General features: G+C 45.8%; 1 protein-coding gene across 4 annotated transcripts in view; it reads right to left on the reverse strand.

Annotated features, from left to right (window-relative positions):
• TCF20 (transcription factor 20) overlaps nt 1-17600 on the reverse strand; it is a 130188-nt gene that overhangs the window by 100722 nt on the left and 11866 nt on the right. For 3 of the 4 annotated variants that reach the window (XM_064656682.1, XM_064656683.1, XM_064656676.1), the window contains exon 2: nt 17156-17266. The exons of the other annotated variant lie outside the window; for it this stretch is intronic. The gene's annotated coding sequence lies outside the window, so the exon portion shown is untranslated. The remainder of the gene's footprint in view (nt 1-17155; nt 17267-17600) is intronic. 4 annotated transcript variants of the gene reach the window in all.

Raw genomic sequence — 17600 nt, forward strand, 5'->3', positions numbered from 1 at the left:
GGCGGAAGGAGATTGCAGGACAGCGCTGTGTTTCTACATTAGGGTTTTTAAGTACACTGCAGGATTTCTGTCTCAGAGTACTCATTGAGTTACATCAGACTGTAATGGCCTGTTGATTTTGAGAGATGATGGCAGCGCTGCTGATGCAGGGGGAGAGGAGATGGAAGGAAAGAGAAGATGTGATGTATCAAGCAGCATGCACACACATTTCAGATGATTACCCCTGTACTCCTGTGTGAGAAAGACACGGCAGAGTCACAGTGGGACCAGGACTAGGAGGGGACCGTGCATGGGACCCTGTTAGTAATCTAGGCAGACACGGCAGGCGGTTTTGGTCCATCCCTGATTCCCACTTCATTCCTCCAGGGCAGCAGATGCCAAAAGCAACATTTTTGCAGGGGAGTCCCATCCAGGGCTGGCAGGGCCAGAGCCACATGGCATGGCACAGCAGGCATAATGGAGGAGGTGAATCTCGTGTGTTCAAGGCATGCAACGTGTTCCTGAGATGGATTCAGTCTCACTCTGCCAGGCTGACAACTTTGCTTGCCTGCCTTTCTCTCTCTCCTGTATTTCACAGAAAGATGGTATCCTTTCCTTTTCCTTTATTTGCTCCTGGGCAAAAGCAATCAAGAACAAAGGATGAAAGAAAAATGCAGGGGGGGTTGGGGGAGTGAGGCGGGGGAGGGACATTTGAGAGTTAGGGAGCAATCTTTAGCAGAGAGAAGATAATTTAAAAAAAAAAAAAGAAGAAAAAAGGAGATGCAGAGGCTTGGAAAAAAACACAATATGCAAATGAGGCAGAACAAAAATCAGAGCTGGGAAAAAAATAAAATCACACCAAACCCATTCATTTCTCCATAAGCTCTCTGTCTCTCAGACAAGGGGGTGCCATTGGGGTGAGGGGTTCCTAAAGCATTCTACCACCCTCCAACTCCAGCAAACTCCCATGGCTCACCACAGGCAGGCAATCTACCCTCTGGGGCACATCAAAGGAAGGGAAGAGTGAAGCATTTCTGGAGCAGTGAAAATCCTTGTTTTTTCTCTGAGGTAGGGAGCTGTGGGGCAAACAGAACCAGCCAGGTGCTTCTAACATGATGTTTGTCAAACAATCTGATTTCAAGCTTCACTGGAGTAGTCCCTCAGCAGCTGCTTTAATCTATTGCAGCACTTCTCCCCCACAGCAGGCTACATTCCTCCTGTGCCTCCTCCACTCTTCTACCAGGACAGAGGTTCCCCAGGAGCAAAGACCTCCACCTCAGCTCGCAGCAGGTTGCTTCACAGACTAAATCATCTCAGGCCACACCACAAGCTAAGGAGGATCAGGCTTGAACTGGAGGTTTCCAAGGGGCATCCAGCTGCACAAGGAAAGGGGGTTTTTGCTGCAGCAGATGACATACTGTTATCAGTGCAGAGCCCTCACACTGCTCAGAGGTGGGTGTCAGCAAAGGTGGCCTCTTCCGTCCAGATCGTGGAGTAAATAACTCATCCATCAGCTTGTTCATTAGTGACACCGTAGCTGGTGGTGTGTTACAACACAGTGCAGTTACCCTTCTACTCGTCATCGTTTATTTCTTCTTCTTCCAACGTATGGCAAAACATGAGTGCGTGCTCCTCAGTTAGGAACCGTGAGAGGTGTAAAAGGGAACTAGGAAGCAGCAGGATTCCTGGTTTTTAAACCTAGTCTGGGGCTGACTCACCTGAAATACCACTTTTTAGCACCTATAGGGCTCTCCTTTCACGTAAACAGCAGCCCCAGCTTTCTGTTCTTCTTCCTGCCCACATTTCTATTTGAAACATTATTCATTTGTCCAGTTCTGCCTGCGAACACTTGACGCCAGGGACTATAAGCCATGGCTCAGTCTTTACAAAACAAAGTATTTTTAAACAAGTTTATCAATATCAGAAAAATGGATTATTATTTTTACTTACTACCAAGGAACATCACTTAACTCAGTAAATACTAACTGCCTAGAAGCACAAGTTGCAGTTGTGTTGCAAGGGCTAGTTAAAAAACTATTTCAAAAAGTTGACAAATTCCACACCAGGGGTGTCTAAGCACCAGGTGGGGTGTGTGAAAGCAAAGGCTAAGCCTTGTACTGTATTTTACAAAGGACGGTGGATATCAAGGTAAAGCAGACATGAGAAGCTGTGCGGGTATTGAGGGCAGTCAGATGTCTACAGGGAAAACAGCAAAAGAACAAAAAGGCAGCAGTGAGGGGGCAGGGAGAAGAGGACAACAAGTTTTAGCAGAGATTTTTGCCACACACACTGGTAACTGCAATCACCTCCAAAGGTCTCTCCCACCTCCAGTGACCTGAGTGGCTGTAGGCACTGGCTATATTTCCAAGGAGCTCCCTTGCTCCCAAGTGTGACTTCCCCACCCCACAGGGAGGCAGAGCAAGAAGATGTATGATGTCTCAGTTCACATCTAAGCCAGGTCTGTGTCCCCATCAGTAAGAACTGCCACCACAACTGACACTAATTGGTTCTCTTGTTGTCGTGCTGCAGAGGTGACAAGGACCACATGGGCACTGACAAGAAGCCTCCCCTCTCTGGTCCCCTCAGGTCACGGGTAGGTACCCTGGCAGAAGCAGTGTGCATGCATAGCTGGTATTGCCATGATGTGTGATGCCTGCTCGGTGAATAAAGAGCATCACTATCTGGAGCTGTCGAGCCTGCGTCACTCACTGCAAGAAGCGGGGGGGGAAAGACAACTACCAGCTTAAACCAGATTTTACTGGTAGGAGCATCACCAGAATTCAGGCTCTCGGGGACTTTACAAGGGAACCTAAAATATTACCAGCTGCAGTTGCAGCCTCCATATCCTCCTCCAGCCTGGAAAAACAACAATTAGTACATGTGTGCATTAGTGCATGCATGTGTTTGCATGTGCCTGCAGTGCAAACACATACAATAAACAGAGCAAGAAGAAAGAGATTGTTGTTTGAAGCTCAAAGAAGCTATTTGTAAAAATCTGTGTGCAAGTTAGAACTGAAAAAAGGCAAGAATTATTTTCACCTTTTGGGGGGGAAGGGGGCAGGGAATTAAGCACACACATCCCCCAAGCAATGCCCAGGAAGAATTATGCCGCTCGTGATAAATGCAGTTTTCTGGTTCTGTGAAAAATCTGACATAATGAAAGTACCTTGAATGCAATTACTGGCACTTGTTTAGCATTGCAGGGCATTGCACTGCCACTGGGCTCGCTCCTCTCTGCTCCCAATTAGCATGCCAAGTACTCCAGCCACACACATGGGCTCACGGGTCAGGGATTGGCGCAGAGGAGCAGCAAACAGCTACCTGCCCTCCAATGAGGGAGCGAGCAACGTGCTGGAAAGCTCCAGCTTCCTTCATTTTACATCCTCCCATCCCTATCACACTCTTTTCCTCCACTCCTCCAGGGTCTCTGGAGGCAGTGATAAAAACCGCAAACTCTCCCCCTCCTCTCTCAGCTGGTCTCATTCACGGCTCATGGCAGACCCGGTTTCCTCTGGGGACTCACTAATGAAGACGGCCAACGTTAATCTCTTTCCCCCTCCCTGACGGGTCGATTTATAGTTCCACGGAGAGTCCTGGATTGCAGCCAGAGGGCTTGACACATTCTTCTTGTTCCAAGACGGAAGGGGGGGAAGAGACAGGCTTGCGCGCGCACACACACACTGAAGATACACACACACACGTTTATGATTTGGATTTAGCTGGAAGATGCAGCTGGAAAACCTGTTTACCTGTTCTGAAACGGCTGCTGAAGAGAAAAGTAACCAACAGCACTTTTGTATATATATGTACACTCCAAACATCTTTGTGTTTCCATAGCACCTCTTTCAGCCCAAAGACCCCAAATCACAGGGATCACTCCCTCATCACCAGGATGAAATAAAGCATGGGTTGTGTGCCAGTAGCATTACCCGTGAGTCATTAGGAGAGGAAGCAAATGATAAGTTCTCCAGGATAAACGGCAGGGGGAGGGAAAGGGGAAATTTTAGACAGGCAGAAAGTAATGAACTGGAATTTGGCCAGGACACTGAGGTTATTGTCCTCTCATCTCGTGAAAAGTGCAGTGGGATCTTTAACAATTGATCGAGGCCTCGGCTCTACCTCTCATCCCTAAGAGGTTCCAGCACTAGTTGCAGCTTCTCCAAGAGCGATGCTGGTGCACAGGTTCAGGAGTGGCTCAGAGAGAAATGCACCCCTCTGGTACCCCCACCTGCTTTTCTACCACAATGCATGGCACTGCCTGTACTGGAACTTCTCAGACCTGTCATTCCCACAGCTGCACCTTCAAAGGAACTGGAGAGGAGGAGAGACTCCGATATTTTTTTACCACTGAGCTATAAGAGAGCTGTAAAGGAGCTATAAGGGAGCATCCCTTCCCCCTGTGGCAGCCTCACTTGGCGCTATTTGTTTAGTTCACTCCCCGTCCACACGCGGGACTCGCCCGCGCTGACAGCACAGCTCTGCTAATAGGGTCAGTCAGTGAGCTACTGCTGCAGAGCCACAAGGGAGCACAAAACACTGGCTTTATTCCTGTAAGACCTATACATTACCTCCTCACCCCTGCCCCCTCAGGAACCAAGTGGTGGATTTAAAAGGAGCACTGTCAAGTCATTTAGGGCCATTATTTTGCACTAGAAGAAATGGCCTTTACAAAGCTCAATGGAAGCACGGTCTCATTCCATCTTTAAGTAATCTTGAAGGTTTCAATTGCAGGGCTGTAAACCACAATGCAAAAAAGCACAGACAAATAGATCAGATCAGATATGAGACTGCCCAGACACAGAGTTCCCCTTGCCAAGCTGACTGCAGAGCAAAAATAGAAATGAACACTGCACATAATTATAGTATTTTACATTTCCACTGCACTTTCCATCCTGACAGATCCCCAAATGCACACACATGTGCATGCATGTGCATACAGAGAGGCGGGACATTGGGAAAATTCACTTGCTTGTAAAAAAACCCAAGGAATTGTGGTCCAGTGGTAACAGCTTGTACTGAACCAAAGCCTTCATTAACACAAACACACACACACACAAGCTCATAGAAAATCATAATGTGAAACAAGACTAAGCCAAGCCACAGCAATCTGTAGATCAGCAGCTCCAGCACTTCTGCTGCTGCTCAGCATTTCCCCCCAAAACAGAAGATTAGAAACTGATCTTTTATTAGCTCTTGCCCTCTGTTTCCCAGTGAACCCCAAGGTGCCAATTCCACTTTGCTACCACAGGGCAGGGGCAGCTCTGCAGCTGTTGATCCACAGTCTTCCCTTCTCCCGCTGTCAAGCACTTTGCAGCCTGTAAGCAGGCACATCCTCCAGCCCTACAGGCTGCAACAGCCCCATTCTGCAGACAGCAGAGCATCTGAACAGGGGAACCAAAGCCAGGGACAGTGCCCAAACCACAGCGCTCCTCTTTCCCTCCTGAACAAAAGAGCCCGTGTCAAGTACAAGGGCCCCTTCTCTCCTTTGTGCCACCCAAGGTGCTCTGAGCAAGGATGAAAAAAAAATGGCCACGAAAGAGCACTGGAAGATAAAGCAGGAGCAGAGACGTGATGGTCTGGCAGAAACCTTCAACTTTCTCAGTAGGCTGGGAGGCAGGGGAGAGAAGAACAGGCACTAGCTCGCGCCTCAGCCTGGGAGGCTGGGTAACTCCCTTCTTTTTCCCACATGTCTGTGGCAAGTCAGTTTTGTCTTCCACATATTAAATATCTCACAGCAGTTTTAAACTCCCATCTGAGCACACAGGCATTTCGATGCTGATATGTGGCCAAGCAAATGAAGAATGGGGGTAGGAAGTTCAAGAGGAGACAGAGAAGGCAGCAGCTCTGAAGCACTACAAAACCAAACTGATAGGTCAGGAGGGAAGGAAACAGTCTGAGGTTACGAAATGATACAACAGCTGGCTTGATAGAGCTGCGATTTTTTTTTAATGAAAACCAGGAATCTCACCAACAACACAATGTAATCGAGTGCAGTATGCAACTACCCGTTCAGGAAAGAGCCTCCCTGCTAGTAGTCTTAGTCCTTACACTAGCACGAGGCCAATATTTGCCTTTGATGCCTCTCAGAGAAGAAGCTGTTCACTCAGCAACATGCTGCATCGTGTCTGAGGCTTGGTGAATGATTGGCCCATGCCCATCTCAGCAGATATTTTGGGGAAGAAAGAGATTTTGTCAAGGACACTGCAGCAACACCCTCCCTTATACTTAAGGAAACAGTCATGGGATTGCTAATGTCCAAAGAGGACTCCAGGTTTTAATAAGGTCACTCTGAAAGAGCCCCACCTAATAAGCGCTGCATGGAAGTCAATTTATCGACCTCAGCACATGAAGTTGTGGTTGCAGGGTGTGTAGGTAATTCATACCTAATGCTCAAGGCCACCCCCTCTGGCTACAAATGGGAGACCAATGCAATTTCTTAAATTTCATTTAGTTTAATAGTCCAGTGCATTATTCAGGAATGCAAGGAAAAGCCTTCTCAAAACAGGATTTTTATTTTGACAATGTCACTTTAACAACAAATAGCTGGCTGCTCAGTTCCCTTAGCAGGAGACAGCAGGTGCTCAGCTGGCTGATTTAGCAGCAGCCGCAACTGCCACCACGAGCTGCTGGGTGCAGTTCACAGGCTGCAATTCTCAACTCCCCCAACGGGACTGCAAATTCCCAAGGAGGGGGAAGGGCTAACAGGAGCGAAAGAAAAGGCAAGGGGGCAAGCTTGGGGTGAAGCATTATTGAATTAATGAACAAACCTCACTGCCACATCACTGGGACACCCTCACTGGAGTCCCACGGGCACCTATGTCAGCTGCCTTCCCCCAGCCCTGCGTGCACACCTCCCCACATAAGGAATTAAACTCCTTTCCTTCCTTCTCCCCCACCAGGAAATAACATGCCCACTTTTTACCTGCAAGCAACATCAGCAAGATACTCCACAGCCTCCTGAGAGCTTCCCCAATACGTTCCTTTTATGAAAACAAACCAGTGTCCTCAGTAAACAACTAGAAAGCAAGAAGACCATGTCATACAGCCTTGTGCCTACAGAAAATCAGGGCTATGGAAATACCTCTTACCAGAGGGTATGGTACAGCAAGAGGCTTGTGCCATGAGATTGTTAGAGATGACCTTAAAATAATCTTTAAAATTAAAAATAGACAGGTGCATGTGACTTTGTGATTTGGTTTTTGTTGTTGTGGGAGAATTTTATTTTTTAAAACATACCACATAAAAATGGCAAGACAAAAATTCTGGCCATTTCCTTTACCTCCCCCATCTTGCACATCTAGCAACGAAAGTTTTTTCTAGGCTGAAATACTATGACAATCAGTGGACCAAGAAAATTATATCTCCTAAGCAGTGAGAAACTGAAAGCTGTGATGTTAAAAGAGAATGGGATTTTACTCAGTCCACATTAAATGCTGTATGGTCTTCACTTGCTTTTGCTACTGTCTATACCAAGACTTGTATTTATTGAGTTATTTTAAGCTGCAGACAGCCAGAGGAATCAAAAGTCTCTTATCTACAATTAAAGCACAGAAACATCCGTTACACCTCAGCAGCAGTTCTCTAACTAAGGCCTCCAAAAAATTAAAACACAGAGCACACATTACTCTTTATTGCAGCCTTAGACAGATCAGGCTTGATGACAGTACCACTTTTAAATCCATTATGGCAGGGTGAATGGGGGAGACAAACTGGTACAACCCCAGTGTAAAATAAACATTCCCTTTGGGTCATCTGTAAAATTAAACTAGACTCAACGCTAAAGAGCATGCTTAAGGAGAGAAACATGAACCTTCCAATTTTTTTACAAGCATACTATCAGTGGAAGAGGCTTGAGTAAAGATAACAATATATGAGTGTATTGGCTGACTGTTATTGTTGGCTACTCAAGCAAAGTAGGGCTTCAACAACCCAGAATTTACAGGACCAGGAGCCTAGTGGGTCCCTGGTTTTTATTTTGAGCCAATTCACATTCACTTATGCTGTTGGATAAGTCATGATGCCATCAGCAACATCGGCCCAGCTGGAAAACTGGGTTACGAAAGCAGTGGACGCTCATCGAAAAGTAGGGCTTGCCTGCACAGGGACACACAGGAGAGACATGCAGAAGCACTTTAAGAAGACGGGTAAAATGACTTTAAATGCCTGTATAGACAGATTTATACAGGATGCAAATGTACCCCCGATTTGCCTGCTCCATTACTAAACCTATTTTTACTAAATCAGCTGAAAGTTAATTTAAGTCTAAATAAGGGTATGGTCAGATCAGCCAAGCAATCCAGTCAGTGCAGGCTAACAAGTTGCTGTCCTTTCAGACAGATATCAGTAACTCACCATATGTTCTTCCAGCCTTCTGCAACGCAAAGAACCTTACAGTATCCTAAGAGAAATCTCCCACAAACTGTTTTTATGTGACTTAAAAAATCAGAGGGGACAGTTTGGCTGGGAGTCAGCAATCTGGTACGTTGGCAGGGGCAGGCTACAAAGGATATCCCAAGAGTTGCCAGTCTAGCACTGTTTCTTGGCTCCAAAATTAAATATACAGTCAAACTTTTAATTTTCCCCAAAAAATACAGAAATGGAGCTTTGACCCTGCTGGGATGCTGCCTCAGGAACACCCAGTGATGTTGCCACCAAGAAGGAGAATTCATCTGCAGCAGGATGTTTTCCAGCACTGCAGTCACTTCACAGAAACAAGAAGCCAGGCAAGGGCTGTTGCCAACTTTCACACACACTACTCCAGGACTGGGCAGTGACTCAAGAAAACAACTTCCCAGCCTCATCCCAGCAGTGACCCCAGCCATGCACCTGCCTCAAGAGATACTGGCATGCCTTTATGGCTTTGAGGAGAGCACGCCTCTCATGCATTGGCTTCCTTACTGGGAGGAGGCCCCACAAGCCACATGGGTCAACACTGGGTGGACAGATCTCCGCGAGTGGACATGGAGATAAGCTTGTCACTGAATACAGGGGAAATACAGAGCTGGCACAGTAGCTGTTTCCTGAGAAACAACAAGTTGCTGGCAGCAAGGAAACCCCTGGTTTGGTGTCTACTTGATTTTCAGTCCTTCCTGCCCCAGGGTTACATTGCCCTTGACTGGCATTTTCTAAGAATGAGAATACAAGGACAGAAGAGATGTCACTGCTCCCCCAACCCTCCTGCAATCAGGAGTCAGCTGGGGGTGGGCTCAATCCATTGTACCTGACCATAACCCTTCCAGCCAACCTGCCAATGTGTCATGAGGGCCATCCTCTCCTGGCTGTTCCATCTAATTGGCACACACCAAGTGCCAGGACTCCTCGGTGTTTGCTCTCTCCCCCTCTCTCCAGGGCTATGCAGCATTAATGTTTCATTAGCAGCTCCCGCTCTCCTCACAGCTCTATCAGGCACATCTCTGCTCTGACCTGCCGCCCCAGCCACTGGTCTCCTGACCCCCAGAACCTACACCTGCCCCAGCCTGGCTGCCCCTCAGTCCCAGAAGTGCTCTGCATGCCTTTGGAACAGGAAAGCAGCAAAACCTCTCACTGCCACGGGGAGCCAGCTCGGACCACCAGCCTCGTCCTGCCTGCAGCTTAACCAGCACATTAAGGCTGGAAGGGGAAAATGCCCAGCATCCCCCCTGCATTCCCCCCAGCTCCCTCCCTTCCCCAGCTTGCCACCATAGTGTAAACCCTTTTGTTTCTCACCAGAAACACGGCAATTATTTCAGAAAAATCTCTCCCCTCATCACTGGTAGAAAAACCACAGTCTGAGACAGTAGCTCTCTTGATAATCGCAGACAGTGGAATATTCCAGAAAAAGAGGAAGATTTGGGAAGGGGGAGGGGAGGAGGTATCTGGGATCCAATCTTCCTCTCCCTGCCAGCCCCCTCCATCTCTAGCAGATTTCATTTGTATCATGAGGATTTCTGTGAAATTTTCATCCAACCCTCCCTCTCTCCCATTTCAACTCCCAGCTAAGCTCAGTCAAAGGTGCACAAGAATAACATGCTACTACCCTTTTCTCACAGGCTGGACAAGTAAGTCCTCAGTTAGCCACATGGAAGCCATTAAAAATATATTAACATACCCAGCAGGGTCTGTCACTTTTTCTTTTCTCCCCTCCCCCCCCCCTTTTCTTAAACATAGAGAAGGAAGAAATCTTGCCACAGTAACAAGAGGTTTTCATCAAGTCTCATTACCTCAAGCACAGCCGCGCACCACAGCCCCCACAGAGAACAGCCTTCGGTTCCCGCTGTCATTAAAGGAACGAAGATCTTAAACAAAAATTAAACCCAGGACAGCATGGAGTTGGGAGCACACGAATGGATCAGGCAAGGAAGGGTGTAAGAAAGCTGAGAGGAAGAGCAGGAGCAGAACCACCAGACAGGGCTCCACTCTTGCAGCTTGGGTGGGATGGGGCAGGTTAAATGTATCCCACAGAGCAGGGCAGAGGCAAGCATTTACAACATTTTGAGCCAGCATCCAAAGGTATGCTATATTTCACAGACTTAGTGACACAGCAATGTCCTGGAACATTAATAAAGGCTCAGGGTAAAACCAGACCAGCAATTACGATAAGCAAGCAGCTTTTTCTCAGTCTGCAATGCTGCACGACAAGGATGATTTTGCACACTCTGACACATGTCCATTTTACTCTAGGAGGTCCTCATCCCTTCCAAAACAGCATGATGGCCCATGCCTCCCAGAACAGCTGCACAGCACATCTTAACCTGCAGCAGCTGCTCTAAGCCTGAAGCAGGTGGCTGCTGGTGTTTAATAACTTGGGAGGAGGGTTTGAAGGGTGGGAGGCAGCAAGTCTACATTTAAACAAGGGATTTCTATACCATTGTTAGTCAAAGGGCTATCAAGTCAAAACGCCCTTAAACTGTAGTTTCTCAAGTATTTCTTTGGGCAAATCACTGGGTTAAGCAGATTTCCTCTCCACCCTGGCTACTTTAATCCAGATCAATTCCCTGATCCAGTTCAATGTGCAGCAGCACGTTCAGCTGCACTGACACAGCTGAACAAGCAGCTCAGGAGCAGCAGCAGGAACTGCTGAAAACAACACTCGTAAAACTGCACCCTCGGATTCAACAGGCATGACGCTTAGTCCCAGGGGAGCAAGATGCTGCATGCAAACCCTGTGAAAACAAAGGGAAGAGGGATACTTCATGCATGGCTAACAGGAAAGAGATGTGCTGAGCCAAAGAGGACACAAAAAATCCAAAAATTTGGTGACACTGTGGTCATGTTTTACGCACCTCTAGATTCCCATAAATGGGAATGGAGGAAAGCAAAAAGGTCTCCCTTGTGAGGCAGACAGTACAGTCAGGAAAGGCAGAGCTATGCAGAAGAGCCAACAATGGTAAAGCACCAATGAAGGGTGGACAAAGACCTCTGAGGAGTAAGGAAGATAAGAACCCACTGCTGGTGAGGAGCAGGAACTGCGTGGAGACACCACAGAAATAACTCCCTGGCAGAGCAGTGAGAAGAAGGGAACTGGGACGTGAACTGGATGATACAGAGGCAGGATGAGAATGTAGAGGGTCCACCCTGGGCACAGAGGAGGGGAACAGGAGAAATAGTAAGAAAGATACTTCAGGTCTCTGGTGTCACAATCATTCCAGTTGTGAACACTTTAATGGGTCATTATCCAAACATTTCATACACCCTCTGGTTCTGGAGTAATTACATCCATTCTTTAAAAAGATGTCACATAACATGGTCTACTGATATAACAGAAGCAGACAGGAGAGTAAGCAAAACTAGTCTGACTGTACTAGAACCAGATTGGAAAATAGCACCAATTTCATAATGATATGATACAAGTCAGCGATATATTTGCCTCTGCAGCACTGAAACCTGCTCTACTCATCCCACCTTGGAAAGCAAATACAAGAAAGTGAGGAGGTTCAGCAACTGGCAACAAAGAGACCTGGAAAACAGCAAATGCTTACATGAAGTCCATATGTGCGAAACAACAGCTATGTGCTGGGTAGGGGGAAAAAAGTCTTCTAGTGCAACCATGCTATACTGCATGCCAGGGCTGTGACACAGTGGGTGTGCGCTGTTCTCCCCAGGAAACCTGTCCATCCGCTCACAGCCAGCAACCACAACCCAGCCATAACTGCCACCAGCCATGGAAGAGTCACTCCTTGAGGAGCTATAGCAAGGCAGACTCTTCACCCACACCTGCCAGATTGAATACACTGCACAGAGTCTTCACTGCTGAGCCCTATGGTTGGTATTTCTACAGTCTCGCAGATAAGCAGTTTGGCTGGGTTGCTCTTCCTTGCTTCTTCAACATAGCACAAACTTTGTCATATAAAAGAAATCAAGAGCCCTGCTTTAAACTGATTGCAGGAAGATACTGGAGTCTTATCCACAATCCTGGGTTTGACAGCCACGTAATTAGGTCAGGGGATAGCTGTGCTGTAACAGATTCCTTGGACTTGGCTCTATCCAAGGTAGAGACACACACGAATGCTGCTTCAGCGTGTATTTGCTTGCTTGCCAGCAGCCTGGATTCTTGAAAACATACTCTGTGTGACTAGCCCATCTCAGATCAAAACTCACGCCCTTGGTGTGGGCTCCCAGATCTCAACTTCTGCAACGGCCTCCAACAGCAGCACTAAGGACAGCAGAGTTTGAGCCAAGGTACAGCTGCCTATAGCTGAAACAGGCCTACAATAAATGCCAGAGAAGGGGGAGCAGGCTCTAGGCAGCACATGCAAGGGAGGCACTTGTATTGATGCAGGCTCAGGTCATCCCAGGGACCAGGAGTCTGACACCCATGGTTAAAGCATAATCAAGAAATGTTTCCTGACAGTGAAGTCTATTAGGCTGTGGAACAGGCTCCCATGGGAAGTGGGGGAAGCCTCATCCCACTGTCTCTGTAAGGAGTGATGGGCCAGACAGTAGAGAATCGAGCCCCAAGACTTGATGAGGTGGCCTGATGGGGTCAGTCCCATAAGACGCCTCAGGAGTAACACAGACTTAAGAAATTTCCTCTGCCCCTCCTGCAATATCTCCCCAGTTCTGCCGATGCTGCTGCTTGCAAGGCAGCACCACGAACTAGATCACTGTAGCCTGGGCCTTTTCACATATTTGGAGGGACGGGGCTTCTGATCCGCAGCAGGTCACTGATGTAAGTTACAGCACAGTCCTACCAAGGCTTGCATCCACATACCCAATGGGATGATGGCAGTACAGGACAGGAATGGGAGGTGAGGAAATAGGAATTTCTTAGGCCATGCGACAGGTATCTTTATACTAACCCTGTGCACATGAAATCACGCAAAGAAAGGCAGTGGAGGATGCAACTAGGGTGGAGGAAGGGCATTTACTAAATTATGACTTAGTATGGTCAGACTTGTGTAATTGGACATGGCCTAACATATATGAAAATTATCTTAATTTACAGCAGAGAATGTCCCTGTGGATAATATATATGGTACCAAGTAAGTTTCTGACACACTGGGCTGGCACTAACTTAAGTATTGGAGGTCTGAAAGACTGTCTCAGTTTTTAATTTATGTAACATTTAATTGCGTCCCTTACACATTTCCTTCTTATATTTTTTGAATGGGGAAAGATCAGCTTGGTTTTGAACTGTGCAGATCGACAGAAAGGCTTATTTTACCCCATTTAAAGCTATCAGATGCCTATCTCCCTTTTGGCTTGGGTTTTGGTATGGGTTTTGGGTTGCTTTTTCTTTTTGTTTGGGGATGTGGGGAAAGGAGGTGTTAAGAATATAACAAAGATCAAAATTAATGTCTCAACTTGTAACACACTTTCCCCTCCCACAACACTGGTTACAGAAGCTACCCACGGCTGACACTACTCATGAAGCTCCATATGGTTCTGCTTCCCTTCACTTTTCCTCAGCCTGACAAACTTTGGCACTGCTCAGGTTTTCCTGGTCCTTGGGAAACAGGAAGGATTACAACAATTCCAGCTTCTCCTTCCTTTGCTTTTACAAAGCTCCCATGGTGCCATCTATGAAAAACCTACTGTAATGGCAAAGCATAAAGGCAAACTTGTCTGAATGTCACTAGTGCTGCAGGATTTTTCATACTACATTCAATATTGGTACCAATTACTTAGATTGCATTAGTTGAAGGACTTCAGTAACATCAGGGTCCCTTGTCCTCAGCACAACTTACACATACAGCAACAAGTGTCCGTGCCTAACAGGCTAGTAAAGTTATTTTATTTATGGTAGAAAGGCTTCAAAATGGAGCATCATTTTAAAGCACCCATGAGTTGACAACAGTTTGTACAATTATCGCAAACTACTCAAAAAAAGCTTCCAGTACACCTGGGAAGTAACCATGTACACAGTAAGTACTCTGTATGCACCATAACTCAGCAAACGCTTTTTGCAGCTCCCTTCTACACTCAGTCATGAAGGATATAGATCATTACAGCCTCCAGCTATAGAGCTTCAGCTCACAGAGTAGCAGCTCACACTTTTAGCTCTGGAGATCCCCAGTTCAATCTGCTGCATGTCAGCCAAGAGGGCAGCTGTCATATAATTACAGCCACAACTTTGCATGTGAAAAAGTAGGGAGAGTGAACAGAGATCTTATTATAGACTTCTGGTTGCAACCTGCTGAACAGCTCCCTATTTAAAGTAACTTCTTGTAAAGAGGAGGGAGAGGGGGTAAAGAAAAAAAAAAGGAGAAAGAGGAAAGAGAATCTTCCAACTCATCTTCCCAATTCTTCTCTAGGAGAAACTAGTGCTGCTTTGCAGTCCTTTGATACAAATACATGTGTATACTAGATGAAGCACACAAGTGCAGAGCCAGGAGTAAGGCTCCTGGCTTATCAGTCCAAAAAAGAGAAAAAGGAAAAAAAAAATTCTCATTGCTGCAACTGAGATGTCTGAAGTCCAACAAGGTATCTTATTTTCTTTCTGAACTATAACCATTCATCAGCAGCCAAGCCATTTAGCTATGCAATTCAAGTATTAACACTTAAGTTCAAGAAATCTTAACTCAGTTACATCCTGTTTTCTTGAAACTGTGCATACAAGTTCTCAGGAAGACTTAACAAAACAGAAAATCTGGGAAGAGAGTATGTTTGAAATACAGAGGTACAAATCATGGCGAAAAATTCGCCCTCAAATTAAAAGTTCTTTTAGTGAGTGAAACACAAAACAATTAGACCAAGTTTCTTCTTATCCGTTAATCTCTCTGCAGATCCTTCTGCACACACAGAGTCATTTTTGAGACAAACTTTTTTCCAAGCCAAGATAGTCAAAAACTGAATTTGAAATAATATAGGCCAGTTTTAACGAAACAGTTTTCCCCCAACAACTATTCTAGAAATGTCTTTCCTCAGTAAAGCTATTTCAAGCTTAAGATACAGATTAAGTCCTTGTAGAATATTCTCTCCTTGACAGTCCCATCCATCCATCCATCCATGACCCAGCAGCACAGAACCTGAAGGTCTCCTACTCCCTGAGGTGAATCAACCACTTTGGACCATGAGCAGCAAATGGAAGCAAACTCTCCAACTTCCTGCAAACGACTTACCTGCTTGCTAAATACCATTTAAATAGACCAATCTGACTCAAACTGTTCAGTACCTGCCTGCAAGAACAAAGACTTGCTGAAACACGTCAACTAGTTCATGCACGCTACACCACTGCCCCTCCAAAACTCCCTGGAACACAGTGCTGTGCTTCCAACAGGATTTGAAGAAGTACCTAATCGACAGACAAGCTGGAAGGTGTTCACATAACTGCTAACACCAAGCGCAAACCTGCAACTCTAAATTCCAGAATTCACCAGCAGTTTGTATTTAAACCAGTGGAATTCTCTGGTGACACCCTCTCATCAGCCTTGTTTCTGAAGACTAGTTTTCATTTGGCTCAAAGAGTCTTCTGCTTCTCCCCTCAAGCAAGACCTAGTCAGGAAACACACAAACTAGCTGACCATCTCCCTCCATTCAGAAGAGGGTGAGGTAGAGAATCAAGGACAGGAAGCCCCATTTTGAGGAAAGTTATGCGCAGCTGTGGCAGCACAGATACATTTGGGGCTGATTATACACACGCAGCAACGCCTTGGCTGGGTTCATCCCACAGGAGGGACTGATAAAATGTTCACCTCTCCCTCACCTACTGCAATCAGACAAAGCTCACAAACATCTGAACCACACTTGTTACGGATGTCCAACAAAAGCAGTACAACCCTGTGCAGAGATGACTGAAATGAGACATTGGTGTGCTGTGTTCTGGTATTACTTCTGTAAATTTAGCACTGCTGAAAGGTTCCAGATAAACTTTCTCTGGAGACCCAAATCCTCTGGCTACCTTGAGAACATATGCAGAGAAGACAGCAGCAAAACTTATACTTGCTTTTCTCATCTCTTCCAGCCTGTTGAGGCTGAAATGACTGACAAAGGTCCAAAATAAGGGACACACAAATTATTAATACTGCACTAGTAGTCTTGCTGTTGCTGCGACAGTTTAAAGACTTAACAGAGGCAGGCTCTGCAGGGAAATACTACTTTACTTCAAAATCATTCATTCAGGAAACTTACATACTTCAGTTTGCTTCTCGGGCTTCAACCTGTGCTTTACACCCGTGCAAGGCTCCAGATTCACATTCTCACCAACCTTTTATTTCATTCCAGGTCTCATGCTATACCTGCTGCCAGGTATAGAGAGTAGCCCCATGCCCATAAGCAATACACAAAGCGTTGCAGCTTCCTGCTGATCTATTCACTTCCTCTCCCTTTTTGCAAGGGGAACAGTTTATGCAGGGGTATTAGTCTGTTTTACATTAATTTCAAGAACTGGGACAAACTACTTGAACTTTGACATTTCTGAAAAAAAATAAGTTATTTTCATCTTTATTACTAATCAGAATAGATTTACTTTTCATTTAAAACAGAAAATTTCCCTCCAAAAATATCTGAAGTGGTTACTGAAATGTTTTCTTTACCAAAGCCCTGCAAAGCCTCAAGATTATTAACAACATTTTGAATATGAAGACGTACAACCTTGCCCCATATCCACAAAAGAAGAAAAGGCAGTCAATTTTTCACAGAATAAAGTAATTCATTTTGAAAACTAACACCTTCTATTAAAAGTTCTTGCATTTAAAAACAAAAAAAGGTTTCCAATAACTCTAAATACTGATGGGGGCAAAGAAAAAGCAAACCCTACCCCCAGCTGGATGGCATTCCTCTCTTTGGGTGCAATGTAGTAACATTTGATTGATGCATCTGATCCATTCCAAAACTCCAGGCGTTGTTTTAATCATCAATGGGTAGAATCCTATTAATTTTCAGGGGAAAAAAACAAAGAAAAAATAGAAAAACAGAGTAGAATATGGAGGCAGGACACGCGTTTGTCTAGCAGGTCTAGCTGACTTAGCCAGACCCACAATAATCAACATATTAAAGATTGAGTTCACAACATAAACTCACATCTATCAGTATAAGCCCCTTCCTCCCCTCCACCCTCTTTCTGCCATCTCGGCTCAATCCAATCTCCCAACATAACCTGGAACATTAGTCCCATACCAGAGGAAATGAAATAGGAATAGGGAAAGGAGTGGGAAGATATAAACCAGGTTAAATAGGGGTGGCATGAAGAGCCCATTCACATG

This window comes from Pseudopipra pipra, chromosome 5 (genome assembly GCF_036250125.1).
Source record: "Pseudopipra pipra isolate bDixPip1 chromosome 5, bDixPip1.hap1, whole genome shotgun sequence".
NCBI lineage: Eukaryota > Metazoa > Chordata > Aves > Passeriformes > Pipridae > Pseudopipra > Pseudopipra pipra.